This window comes from Periplaneta americana, chromosome 16, assembly GCF_040183065.1.
Source record: "Periplaneta americana isolate PAMFEO1 chromosome 16, P.americana_PAMFEO1_priV1, whole genome shotgun sequence".
In the NCBI taxonomy this organism is placed as follows: Eukaryota; Metazoa; Arthropoda; class Insecta; order Blattodea; family Blattidae; genus Periplaneta; species Periplaneta americana.
Genome location: NC_091132.1, coordinates 49,682,551 through 49,695,516, shown reverse-complemented (window position 1 = coordinate 49,695,516; position 12,966 = coordinate 49,682,551). Strand labels below are relative to the sequence as shown.

Below are 12,966 nucleotides of genomic sequence, written 5' to 3'. Positions count from 1 at the left end.
GTACATTCGAAAAAAAAAAAATAAAATACCTCTCCAAAGGTTGCAGCTCATAAGTCGTATTTGGTGGTAGGCCTATGATTTTCACCGTTAGTTTTCCAAGACCATAATGCCCTTGGTCTGTCATTTGCTTAATTGTATTTTCGTCGCAGTGGATACCATACGAGTCCAACAGCAGAAGATTGCGTGTTGCAGAGTTAGGAAGGAATATTTTTCGTAAAAATTTTGTCAATATTTTTTTGATCATTTTTCCCGACGAGGTCCATTTTACTACAAGGATGGCAGACTGAAAAATGCATTCCGCAACTGTTGCATTTAAACCTTTTGGTTCTTAAAGAATCAGTAGTAACTTTGGCATAGTTTTCCAGCTTTAGAAACCACCGACATTATAATGTAGGAATTTGTAGTTGGTGGTTTGAATTGCACATCATACACTTGGCTAGTTCACTTGATGTTGTAATGTTCTGCCAAAAAGCATTTCCTTATGGAATACATATTCATCTGCATTAAACACATGATCATCATTGTACGTGTTCATAAGTGATGTGTACTCACGTCTGAAAGTTTGGATTGATTGTTTAAGAGCTGTCCTTTTGTGTACCTGACGCTTTGTTCCATATGATGTTTTTTGGTTGACAATCTTATCATGATTTTTAAAGCGATGTAACCAGGAAGGACTTTATTTTACAATTTAATTTGATAACTGACTGAGGCAAAATTCCCCAAATGTTCTTGGGTGCACTTATTTCAATTTATTCATAGCATCGTTTTGTTGTTCGACAACTTGTTTCATTTTGTAGAGTTGACTTCCGTGTGTTAGTCATGTGAACTTATGTTTCATACTGCTTCATGACCTGGTTAAGCTTTTTCTTTCTGTTGATCGGTAATCCAATACACTATTATCTTACATTTTTCTTCAAAGTCAATGACTCGGAATGCTTTGGAAAGGGATGGAGCTTATAGAGAACCGGAATTTTGTGAAGTATGTACTTGATTCCTCTTGTGGCATAGTATTTTTTTTTTCAGTCTCGCATTCTCATACATGAGACTTTTCATCATCATCATCATCATCATCATCATCATCATCATCATGTTCATTTTCATCAGTGTCCAGGGTATGACTTTCTTCAACTGCTTCCGACCCATAATTCTTTAATAAGTAGTATGTATCATCAGTAATTTCAAGTTCCTTCCGCGACATTTCACAGTGTGTCTCCTTATAACCCTCTTCTTTTAGTTTATTCAGAATTTTAACCACTGGTTTCATCTTCTTCAGTTCACTGTACATACCATTACACAAACTGCAAGGTAGGCTACAACGCGTCCAAAGAAGCATTGTCTTCGCTCTCGCGTCTAGGTTGCAGCGTGTTATACGTGTTGGCAATGTAGCCTAAGTGCTCATGTCAACTTGCATCATGATTGGTCGTGATCTCTGGTGATCGTTGCGTTCGAGTTGTAAAACTTATGTATTTTGCATTAGTTTTAATGCTTCATCGAACGGTAATAAAGGCATTTGTTTTGTTTCTTATCTCACTTGAAGGTTTACTTGTGAGTTGTGGTATTCCTTGTTGCCGAGAGTGCCATTCTCGAGAAAACGATTCTCGGAACTGGCGTTATTGGTCAGCTAGTATTGCATATGAGGACGATTGGAACTAAAGAGGCTGTTTGCCCGGCTGTACTGCTGGTAGTGATAAAATGAAATAATTGAGGAAATATTGCATTTTGCATCTTTAGTGAAATGTGGGAAATGCAAGTGTCATGAAGTTTTTGTTGGGACAATTGTGTGGAAACAGGGAATGTCATGGCAAAAGAGGGATGTCTGTTTAGACTAAGTTAATAGTAAAAGTAATGACGAAATAGAAAAAGGAATTGTAAAGTCAGATGTGGCTTTTGGATAACACTGAGCTGACATTATTGTGAATTTCTCCTCCAGGTGTTTTGTCTGCTGGCCAGGGGATGACGACAGGTTTTCCTGAGACTGATGAACAAGATTGTTAAGAAGTGAAGAAATTGAAGAGGACATCAGAAGGAGTGGATGATTTGAAGAGGACATCAGGAGTGGAGGATTTGAAGAGGATATCAGGAATGAAGGATTTGAAGAGGACATCAGGAGTGAAGGATTTGAAGAGGACATCAGGAGTGAAGGATATGAAGAGGACATGAGAAGGAGTGAAGGATTTGGAGAGGTATGTCATCAGCTTGAATTATAATGCAGAGTACATTAGAAGAGATTATATACAGGGTGAACCGTAAGTAATGTAAATAATTGTGGTGAATGATTTCTTGAGTAAAGAGCAAGAAAAAAAAGTCAGATAGCATTTTGCTATATTTTGAATAGTTTTCAAGAGAAACGTGCATTTTAAGATAGCTGAATTATGAGAAGTTGCTACACGGTGCACTAGAACCAGCTTTGAACAAACCCCTGCACTTGAGTTGTTGAAGGTCACTGCCATCGTGGCATATACATTGCATTTAAACTTGTAAGAACAAGTACAGATGATATATTGTAAAATTTTTGTGTTTAAACTGCGTTAGATAATGTAGAATGAACAGTGCTTTTTATCAAGTGAAACAAAATCTTGAACAATAAAAAATAAACTCTACAACCTTTTTTTAATGAAATGTTGAGAGAAGAAACTAAATGGATAAGATTAAGAAATATGTCAATGTTGTAGAGATGGCGAACAATAATGTTGCATATTAGATGTTATGAAAACAAAATTTTAAAGCTTGTAGGAAAAAATTCAAATACAATGTGCTTATTTGACGTTGAAGTAAGGAACAAAATTGAAATAATAATAATATGAAACAAGCATATAATAAATGAGTTTTATTTACTTGTTTTTGTTCGACAGTGTTCTAAAAGAATATTAATAAAGAAATAGCATCACATTTGCAAGATACAGTAGAATTCCTTGTATTAGGCAACTGTGGGACAAAGGCAGTGTGGGATAACTGATTTTGCGAGGTAATGTGAAAATAGGGTAATGGGTTACATATGTAAAGACATAATGTACTGTACAAACATTTTTGTCCATGTTGAAATTTAGTAATTTTGATATAGATATTTAAAAAGAAAGTTTTGAAATATGTGCAATGTTTATTTTTAATACTGAATACGGTAAAGTACATTCATATGTTTTCTTCACCTCACGACAATTTAAAATAGCGGCCTTCTGATGTAAAGCCAATGTTTCAGTTATGAAGATGAAGTAGCGCTTGATGATTTGAACTTGTTTAACATATCTGTAATGTTTGCTTCGTATTTAGACTTGTCCAACACCCTTTTAAAACGGATGAAGTGGTAAATTTAGATATCTCTGTGCATTGTGCATTGTTTGCAAGGCCCAAGTGACAGTTTTGAGATAGGTTCATGATCTACTTGAGGGATATAATGGGGTTTTGTGTCTATATTTTGATGCGTGAACAATGTAAAGAGTAAATAATATGGGGCATGTGTGATCCATGAAAAGGACTCGCATATTTGTCCGAGTCTTCTCTTTTGCATGAATGACTTTGTGTTTTGGCCTGGGCAAAAGTGCCGTTGTTTTGGTATTACTGGTTATTTGGGTGCTGGATACAAGGGATTTTACTGTATATAGTTTATCATCGTAGGCTATATGAGAAAAAAGGAAAGGTTGCTATGACAAATGTGATATATTAAATTTTACAGCATTGGCAAATCTTTTTGTAATGTTAACTACATGATAGAAGTTCACGGTGATATTTTATGGCACTATATTAAGCACGATTTTCACAAACGATAAAGACTGATGTAGACAGAATTTTATTTTCAAACTGTGTGAGTTAATTTTAATTACATATTTGGTGAAGACAGTGTATAAAAAAGTTAATTTTACATTATAGAAATGTAATTAGGTAGTGATATAAAAAAAAAAAATCCTTTTATTGTACTATGAGTGTTATCTTGAGCGAGTTAGAAATAGTTACCTCTGACTTTAATTTTGGAAGTAGTATTCGGTAAATTGACATGGAAGAAATGAAATTTTCCGAGTCATATTTCAAAGTAATTGTGTTACGTTTCTCGAAAAGGAAAGAGAATGGAGCAAAATTGTATTAAAGTTTTTTTGTTTTATACAAGTGGAAAAATAATATCTTGAAATTAATGATATTACTTATGGTTTACCCTGTAGATGTAAGAGCACATGTAGTCGACAGGACACGTATAATTGACACCAATTTTTGAAATGAATTTGTGTTTTCTCTAGGGTTGACAGCTGTGTCAACTTAATATTACATTTTATAATCAGTTTAAACATGCTTCCCACAGAGTGCATGAATATCCAAATTTTTTTTCATCTGTAGCTCTTAGAAGCTATAGTTGACAGGAGCTGTCAACCTTAAATACCCAATGTGTCAGCTTTAGGAGGCAGTATTGAAGAAGAGCAAGCATTTTTTAGACAAAAGGATTCAACAATCGTCCCAGCAATCGAAAGATGAAGCACGTCTGTTGGAGAAACATGTGATAATAATGGAGCCTGCTTCATAGGTGATTCTCTGGAAGAAAGTAAAAATTGTGATATGAACGTGAAACAATCACATATACCCATAACACCATAGCTAGCTGAACTATTAGAAACTCCTTCACTGTCAGAAGAGAAAGGTTTAGTGCCTTCAATGTTGAAAAAGACTTTATTTTGACCTTGCCCCAAAATAGAAAGAATTCCTGCTGTAATTACGTTAGAATATGTTAATAAAAGGAAGATAGTAAGAAGAAAGTAGAGAAAGAAAATAAAGTAGTAAGGGAAGAAAAAGAGAGAAATGTCAGAATGAGCATGTTAGATGTAGATGCTTATGATGCACGGTAGGGAAAAAGATAGTGGGTGGGGAATATAGGAGAAAATACTTGTGATGCATGTTAAGAAAAACGTGCTGATGAGGCATATTATTGAAATAAAAGCAGGAATCTGAGATTGAAAAAAACATTGTAGGAAAATGGTCCTGGTGAAGCATATTAGGTATACACGCTTTTGATCCATGGTAGGGAAAAAGATAGTGGATGAGGAATATTATTGAAATAAAAGACAGGAATCTGGGATTGATAAAACGTTGTAGGAAAATGGTCCTGGTGAAGCATATTAGGTATACACGTTTTTGATCCACGGTAGGGAAAAAAGATAGTGGATGAGGAATATAGGAGAAAATGCTTGTGATGCATGTTAAGAAAAACGTGCTGATGAGGTTTATTATTGAAATAAAAGACAGGAATCTGAGATTGATAAAACATTGTATGGAAATGGTCATGGTGAAGAATGTTAGGAATAAATGCTGAGGATACAAATGAGGGCCTCTGAGTCACTAGTTCGCAGGTGCGACTTGACTGGACTTGACGAATGTTGTGGTTAAGGGCCAATGACAGCACGGACATGTGCCTGTCCTTTGGGAAGTGTGTACTTACTATCACAACTGTGCAGTACTTTGTGACTAGACTTGACGTATGTTGTGGTTAAGTGCCAATGATGTCTGTCTGTCTGTCCCCTGGTAGATGCGCCATTGGTGGGAGTGTGAGGTTGATAAAACATTCTGGTGAAACATGTTAGGGGAAAGAGAAATACATCGAGATTTACTTACCTCTGTATTGTTGAAGTGAAAAATAATGGGTTTGAAAAGTGTTAATGCAAGTAAAACAGAATTTGAAGTAGATGCATATATTTGAATCAAATAATTGGGTACCTGGAGACTCCAGAGCAGAGTATCGGGGGGGGGGGGGGGGGCAGATAAGATATGTTTAGAAAAAGCGACTGAATGTCAAGCAGAAATAATTGGATGTTTGTATTTGTATAAAATTAAAGTTGTTGTAAAGTAATAATAATAAAACAATAAAAGCTTAAAAAGTTATAAAAGGTGTTTTATTGCATTCATATCATTTTTTGAGGGTATAAAAATATGTGTCAACTATAGGTGCGTGTCAGATTATTGTAAAATGCATTTTTGAATATAAATATATTAAGAAATATGTTGATTAAAGTTGGGATTTGGAGGTGTCAGTTTTTGAAATTTTGTTACAGTAAAGTACAGTTGGAGGATTGAAAAAAAAAAAAAAAAAAACATTACATGTTTCCTTAACATGTCGACTACTTGTGCTGTTACCTTGTAGGTGTAATAGGAAAGACAAAGTACTGTAGATACATATTGAGATAAGTGTATTTTCTATTTACTATATGCCAGCTGATTGCGGTGAGATTTAACACCATGAGTATCCATCGTGGTGTGTCTTGACATTTGTATATTTAGGTGACGCCATAAGTCTGTATTTACGTTTTATTGCTATTATACTATTTGTTTGTAATACTCTGTACGTTCCTTTCATTACTCGTTATTTATGCAATGATGTTAATATTTGCTCTTTGTAAACGCCATCTATAGTAGTATCTATGTCTTTGTATTGTTTAATTATTGATTGTATCCTACTTTTTTCCATGGCCCTTTTTACTCCCTAAGCATGCATCATTTACAACTTGATGTAAAATTTGTAGTTATCACTATTGATTACTTTGTAGGTGCCTTTTATTTTGCCTGTCACTCTTCAATGCATGCTGCTAATATTAGTCCTGATTGCTGTTTATTTCTGCCGTATTTTTTATGTTTGTGTTTGTTGCTATATATTTATAGTAGCATTTAATTTTCTATCGCTGTTATGCTTTGTGGTTATTGCAAGTTATCTTGAACCTTACATCCCCCTAAGTTTGTCTTTCGAATGCTCGGTACAGCATGTACTCATCAACGTAATGACATGGCAAGGATGCCCCTCCCTCGGGTAACATGACTCTTTTCAGAAAACATTGGTTCTTTCACTACACGGCTTTCTACTGTAAAAGAACTTGGTTCAATATAGACATCATCATCATCATCATCTCACGACACTCTGGTTTTGAGAGAAGACGGTTTCGTAGCAGGTTTTAATTAACCTGTAACGAGTAAGTATTTAAATATGATCGTTTGTACAATCCTCCTCTCTCATCTGGGCTGGGAACCGGCAATGACAGAGTTATTACAGCTATTTTTATACATTATATAGGTCTACATGACTAACACCTAGAGCTGATATGTACATATTCTTATAAAAATATTTTACAGGCTTATTATTTGAATTTACATTAATTTACAATTATATGCAATCCATATTCCTATCATTGTTTGGTCCAAAATTAATTATTGTTTCGTCAATGGCATCATCCATTTGGAATTATGTTCTTAATTGTAGGTGCTACTTTCTGAACAAGATAGAATTGTTCGATTGTATCCCGAATGACATGTTGATCAAGTCGTCCACTTCAACTTTACACAAGTCCTAATTCTGGAATGAAATAATATGTTTTGCAGACTATAAGAAAATAATAACTTACAAGAATAATGCATTATATCGCTCACAGTACACACAGTATTGTACGTAACTTTTATAGTAATAATTTCTAAATGTTACATACCTATTCTTTCCCGGAGTAGTGCGAGGTTCATTCCGTTGTAATTCAATATTATTTTTAATTCTCTTCATGGAACTAATACTTTTGCCATAGTATTTAGCTGCTCTGTCATATTCCTTATCAAGAGGTTTGAGCAAACATTTATATTGTTTAATTTTTCCTCCTCACAACACTTAATTATATTTGCGATAATTTCTCTTTCTCCGCTGTGGATAACAGTGTTACTTTTTATCCGTGGTGGTGTAATTTCACCATTATTACTACCCTGTGGTTGCCGCTCCATGTTAACACTACTGGTACGCAGTGGAGGAAATAGCTCTATGTTTTTGACAAGATATTATGATGCGGAGCATGCGCAAACAACTGAGTTGGCTCCACCCATGTTATGCGCTTCCTTCCCTGTGCCCTTCTGTCCCTGCTCAGAAAGTTCAAGATAACTTGCAATAACAGTAAGTACATTGGCTCGCCTTGTTGTTTTGTATCATATACATCTATTTGGTCAATTAACTCTTGACTCTCTCCTGTAGTGATCTTCCTTGTATCTGTGTTACTTATTTGATGTTTTGTGCCTCTCTCTCTCTCTCTCTCTCTCTCTCTCTCTCTCTCTCTCTCTCTCTCTGTCTTGTGTGTTGACTATTCTCAGTTTGTCCCATTCTGGCCGTTGGTATGATTATGTCTTAATGGACTGAAATATTTTTTTGGTGAAAATGAATGTAGAACTGATTCTGAAAGTAGATTCAAACTTTGTGACTTAATCTGTAGACTGGTTGGAGCATAATAGGATGTCAGAGGTTTTCCTTCTTTGTAAAAAATATTGGAAATTGAAATTGCTGCTATTTTTAATATAGCAACTTTGCGAATATTGTTAATTGTTGATGTTTGTAATATTTTTTCTGCTTGATAATGAGTAGGAAACTTGTATCATAGCTGGTTTCGAAGAGATTTTTTCATGAACGTATATCAGCTGGCATAGTGTAGTGGAAAATGAAATGGTTTGTGAAACACATGAAACGAATTGTATTGTGTACAGGAGAAATGTGAGGAGTTTGATGCAATCGAGTGCTTATGCAGAGGCAGTGAATTTTGTTTAATGTGTAATCTTGGTGTGTCTTTGTGATTGTAAATGATTATTAGCAGTGTGATTTATTTGCATTAATGAAAGATATGTGGGAAATGTCTTAGTGAAAGATGCAAAATTGAGTGAAAAATATAGTGGAATTTTTGCTTAATTGATAATTACGATATTTTGAACGAAGTAGGGGTTTTGTAGAGAATTAAAGTGAAATGCACATTTGTACATATTTCATTGTTGAGCATAACATATTACAGTGTGATGTTTAAGTTGCTCCACAGTAGTGGAATAAGTGAGAAGCCACTAGATGTGAGGAATGTAGTGGTAACCCTGGTTATATGTAGACATGTTAGCATTCAGTGGCAGAGTGAATATAGAGGAAACTGTAAAGAGAGAGAAAAGCAAATATGGTATCAATAAATAATGAGAAGCAACCAAATAATAATAATAATGATAATAATAATAATAATAATAATAATAATAATAATAAATGAACTTACCCATTTAAATAAGATGCTGAAAATGTTGTACGTTCTGCTGAAGCCATACATCAACCAATTTTATTTTATTATGGAAGACATTAATTAAAATGTCTTTTGTATAATTTGTTAGTGTCAATTTTAGGTGAATTGTTTTAGGGTTGTATTGATATACTGTCGACTTTGCAACACAAGAAAAGAAATAATTGGGTGGAGTTAATTGAGGGGATTTTGGAGACCATAGTTGTTGAAAAATTATCGTCTCTGCGAAAGTGTCTTAAGAAATGTATTGAGGCATGAGATGTGTGAGCCGTAGCATTAACCTGTTGAAAAAAAACCATTTAGCAGCTGTTCTTTCTTTAACTGTCGAATAAAAGGGAACAATATTGGAACAGTAAACTTGAGAATTGATGGTCTCATTAAAAAAAAGTTGGTCGAATAATTATTGATGGGGATATGGCACACCAACACATCTATTTTCTCTGGATGCATTTTGGTTTTTTTTGGAGCATGTGGATTTTCAGGTGATGAAATTGTGGTATTTTGGGAATTAATGTAACCTGACAGGTGAAACCAGGCTTCATTGGTAAAAAATGTCCTATCCAACACTTGAACATCGTGTTGCTGAATCATTCTGCGGAACCGTTTGCAATAATGAATACGTTTGACGTGGTTGACAGGTTTTAATTCTTGCACCACTGTGACTTTGTAAGGATACAAATGAAGTTGTTGTTTCCTCAATGATTTTGTTGGAGTGAAAAGCTTATTATTTGTTAACACAGGGGGCCTGCCACTCCTCAGAGCACCTTGTACAGAACTGGTCACACGAAACTTATTTATGAAATTGTAGATAGGGTCCCGATATGGTAATTTAGAGTTTGGAAACTGCTTTAAAAATTGTTGTTGAACTTTTGCTGTGTATTGCCTGCTTTCTTACACTCTGGAAGACAGTGTACACACACACACGGTTATCTGCAATCCTTGTCACAATGGGGATGTTGACACTGTATAAACTTCCTTGATGTTGGGTACTTGACCGGTATTCTACCTGCAGTACTGTGGAGGGACTAAACGATGACACTGTATGTGTGGTGTGTGACAATGATGTATGCATAATTTTGGGGAGTAGTGCAATTTGTCTTTCCTGCTGATGTAGGAGGCAATGTAGTCTCCTCGTTTGTGTTAAATCAGATTGAATTATGAGTTTATTTACTTAATGATGGGAAGAATGATTATTTGTGTTGTAGGAAATATTGACTGAAATGAAAGTATTTTCATGAGTTAAGTGATCATAAAATGATTATAAAGAAATGACACTGCTAATGATTATTTTACATATTGTTGTATGACACTGTATTTGAGTTGATAGTTTACTGTATATACTCACATTATGGACGCATTACATTTTGAGTTGCTGCATGTGGTATTATTGGATGCACTAGTTGTGTGAAAATTGTGAAATGGAAAATTTGATCATTTAGGATAGGTGAGTTTGGAAAGTTTTATTATTTAATTTTTTTTTTTTTTTTTAACTGTTGCGAGGAATAATTACATAAAATTGACAAAGATTGAATAACAGTATATTGTAATACTTGTATGTAAATATTCTTGAAAATTGAAAATGGCTTACCAATTTCACATTGACCAATAATGACAAGTGTGGTTGAATTGTTAAGTGTAATTATACTTGTAATGAAAACGAAGAAAAAACAGTTAGTGTAAGTGTAAATATAAAAGTTGAATGGCAGATTGCGAAGTGAAATGAGTTACAGTTGGAGAAGTTGCAGAATATTACTGGAATGTGTGATGTGGAAATGAGCTGTGATTATTGTGTGATATCTACTTTGATGCAAAGATTATGGGGAAAAGTGCGTCTATAATGTGAGTAAATGTGATAATTTGTTATTGTGTTAAGCTAGATACACACACAACAATGAATTGTAACAGTTAGGTACCTACAATTATATGTAATGTGCGCTTACTGTCTGTATGGCGTATCTATTTTTGTTGGTCATTTCTCATGATTGACATTGATGAAGATAGGAGTTTTAGGTATAGTCGGTTGTACATCTTGTTGGGTTGTCGTGTTCATTCTAGAAATGTAGTAGATGAAAGTGCCGCAACATGGGTTGTTAGGTATTGTTCTCTGCTGCTGCTGCTTTTTGTGATTAATTTGTTGTTGTCAGTAGGTTGATTGAGTGTAAATCTTGTGTTTGGTGTCCCCCGTTCCGTTTTTTTTTTTGGGGGGGGGGGGAGGGATGAATTTATTTTCTTCAATAGTTTTCTGTTTGTTTTTGTCGAGTTTCCTTTTTGAATGAATGTCTTATCTGTTGTGATTGGGGTGTATATATTGTTTCTTTCTTTCTTTCTTTCTTTCTTTCCCAACTTTTTTAGATTAATTTGTTTCATTCAGTTTTCTGTTGGCCTTTGTAGAGTCAAGGTGTATATCTAGTGTATTTGTGTCTGTATTTTCTTAGATGAATTGGTTTTAGTCAGTTTTGTCGGTGGGTTTATATTTTTGAATTGACATTGTTTGCATTGTGATGAGGATTTATATCTAGTGTGTTTGTTAGATGAATTGGTCTTAGTCAGTTTTGTTGGTGAGTTTATATTTTTGAATTGACATCGTTTGAGTTGTAATGAGGATTTATATCTAGTGTGTTTGTTAGATGAATTGGTCTTTGTCAGATTTGTCGGTGGGTTTATATTTTTGAGTTGTGATGAGGATGTATATCTAGTGTGTTTGTTAGATGAATTGGTCTTCGTCAGATTTGTCGGTGGGTTTATATTTTTGAGTTGTGATGAGGATGTATATCTAGTGTGTTTGTTAGATGAATTGGTCTTCGTCAGATTTGTCGGTGGGTTTATATTTTTGAGTTGTGATGAGGATGTATATCTAGTGTGTTTGTTAGATGAATTGGTCTTAGTCAGTTTTGTCGGTGGGTTTATATTTTTGAATTGACATCGTTTGTGTTGTGATGAGGATTTATATCTAGTGTGTTTGTTAGATGAGTTGGTCTTAGTTTTGTTGGTGGGTTTATATTTTTGAATTGACGTCGTTTGAGTTGTGATGAGGGTCTATATCTAGAGTGAGGACTCAACATCGTATCACCCCTATTATAAAGAAACAAAATGAATGGCAATTCTTTATAATAGTCTGCCACTTGTTTTTTCTTGTCCTTTACATCATCTGTGGAGAAGAGATTGTGTTCCATCTGAAAATGGTTTGTTTCGGAGGAGGATTGTGTTCGAATGGTGCAGAAAGTGAGTGCGCAACTCTGCCCTCTTTGATTTCTTGCATGGACTCAACAACTTGCAGTAACACGTTGCTCAATGGTGTAATTAGATGTATCAGCCGTTGTTAAGTTTGTATCATCTGAAACAGAAAGAAAGTAACTTAAATTTACATATGGGGTAATGGGACTATGTGGCCTCACTGTAGTGTATTTGTGTTGGATTAATTCGTTTTAGTCGGTTTTCTGTTTGTTTTTGTGGATGAGTTTATATTTTTTGAATCAATGTTGTGTCAGTTGTAATCAGAATATTTGAGTGCCAGCATGGTTAGATTAATTAGTTTTCCTCAGTTGTCTGTTGGCTTTCTTTGGATGGGTTGATATTTTAGAATGAAATGTTTTTTCAGATGTGGTCAGGGTGAATAGATTAGTGTATTTCTGCTCCTACATTTGAAAATAAATTCGTTGTACTCAGTCTTCTGTTTGACATGGGTTTGTACCTTTGAATCGATGTTGTTTCTGTTGTGGTCAGGGTGTATTTCTGTCCCTACTTTGTTAGATTAATTTGTTTTACTCAGTTTTCTGTTTGGTTTGGTTTGGTTTTGTATTTCTGAATGAACGTCTTTAGTGTTGTGATCAGGATGTATATCTTGTGTATTTCTGACAATTTTTTTTTTTTTTTTTTTTTTTTTAGATTACTTTGTTTTATTTAGCTTTCTGTTAGCTTTTGTGGGGAGGTG

At 34.5% G+C, this 12,966-nt stretch overlaps 1 long non-coding RNA gene across 5 annotated transcripts in view; it reads left to right on the top strand.

The window, feature by feature from the left end:
- Positions 1-9,422, top strand: part of LOC138716234 (uncharacterized) — a 79,121-nt gene extending 69,699 nt beyond the window's left edge. For all 5 annotated transcript variants that reach the window (XR_011336603.1, XR_011336604.1, XR_011336602.1 and 2 more), the window contains one exon: positions 1,931-9,422. This is a non-coding gene — a long non-coding RNA (uncharacterized lncRNA). The remainder of the gene's footprint in view (positions 1-1,930) is intronic.
- The last annotated feature ends 3,544 nt before the right edge of the window (positions 9,423-12,966 follow it).